Source organism: Frankliniella occidentalis, unplaced genomic scaffold (genome assembly GCF_000697945.3).
Source record: "Frankliniella occidentalis isolate FOCC.00 unplaced genomic scaffold, Focc_3.1 Scaffold18, whole genome shotgun sequence".
NCBI lineage: Eukaryota > Metazoa > Arthropoda > Insecta > Thysanoptera > Thripidae > Frankliniella > Frankliniella occidentalis.
Genome location: NW_026267148.1, coordinates 2,497,358 through 2,499,107, shown reverse-complemented (window position 1 = coordinate 2,499,107; position 1,750 = coordinate 2,497,358).

Sequence of the window (1,750 nt, the reverse complement as noted above, 5' to 3'; positions counted from 1 at the left end):
GGCTGCACCCAGGCGGGGGGAATATAAAGGGGGCGCTCACCGGTCTCACGATTATCGCGGCTGCTATCTCTTCTCAGCCAAACAACGGCCACCCTTACGTTAGAAGCACGATTTTGAGCAGAAAAATTATTGATACAGTCAACCTGGCCCGAGTACGCCTCTCTCTACCGCTTGAGCTGAGCGGCGGTGCGGCGGTATGTCGCGCTGTGCGCCGCGCCTCTGCGTGGCCTCCACGTCGATTCTCTCCGCTCATTGCTTGGGTGTCTCGCCTCGCCGCGGCCGCCCGTGACAAGGCTGGGCCGCGCGGGGCGCTCGGTCTGCGAGAAGGGGCCGCGGGCGGGCGGGCGGCGGCCCGACGTGGAGTACGGCTCAAATCTGTTTCATTCACAAAAGAGCAAACACGTGACAAGTGTCGTTGGTTTAACTATGAATAAGAATCGTTCAACGGGGGACCCTTGCCCCGTGCGAGGGGCCGTTGGGCTCTACCCACCCACAACCACCGCGTATAATCATTTATGTTTTTGTGATTTGATGAAATGATACGTACATATTTTCTCATTATTTACTCGATTTCAGTAGAAATCTTTACAACGAAATGACATTTGGTTTCAAATACGGGTCGCGTCGGTGCTGTGAGCAGAAGGGTCTGAGCGTGAGCCTGCCTGCTGGAGACGCTGACGGCCCATGATCTTAGTGGCATAGTAGCAAAATTCGCATAATACGCGTAATCTCGATAAACTGCCTCTAAACCAACGTCAGAATTAATTGATCTCAAATCTAGTACATTTCTCCGAAATCTGTAATACTCGGTGTGATGAGCTAATGAGGGGCAGGGCGTGGCGTGGCGTGGCGTGGCGTGGCGGGGCGCGGCGCGGCGGGGCGAGGCGCGTGGCGGGGTGGGGCGCGGCCCTGCAGACGCCGTGTCTATTTCAAGCGTATGAACGGCGCGCGCCGCCGGCCTTTTGTCCTCGCGGGACGACGGCACGCGCTGGTCCGCTCTGCGGGGGGCGCATTCTCTCCGTTTCTCCCCCCACTCTCTCTCTCGCTCTCTCACTCTCTGTCCCCCTCTGTCCCTTCCCTCCCCCCCGAGGCCATCCACACCCCACACCCCCTTTTCCATAAACTCTAAACGCAACGCATCGGGTGCGCAGGAAAGGGTCGTGTAATGGTGTATGTAACCCAGGAGAGAGGGGCCGGGGGGGGACCTTACGGCTTTCAGTCAAAACAAACGATTATAGCGATTCTCCGCGGTGCGCGAGCGACGACGGCCGTGCGACGGACCTAAAGGAGGGCGTAAGGGATTGAACCACGGTATGGGGGCAGTTCCAGAGAAAAGCAGTTCTGGTGTGACACGTCCCTTCGTGTCCGCGTCTCTGTGCTCGGGTGGGCGGCAATGCCAGATCGTGTCGCTGCCGATCCTCGTGGCGGTGCTATTTGAACGCCAGATCGCCGCCACAGTATAACTTGCTTTGGTTCGCCTCGTGGACCACTTCTACAAGTCCGGCTGAACTGCAGCTGGCCGCGCGTGGAAAACACTGCATATGTAAACAAAACGGGCAGCAGTAACCAGCAGGCTGGGCGTTTTGCAAGATTGCAAGGACCACGCAGCCCAGCCGGTGGCTGGCAGGCTGGAGACTGGAGGAGGACTTGCTGGGTCCTGCGGGAGCGGGACTGGGACTATGGGGCCAAGCGAGAGGGAGAGAGAGGAGAGGGTGGAGAGAGGGAGAGAGGGAGAGAGGGAGAGAGGGAG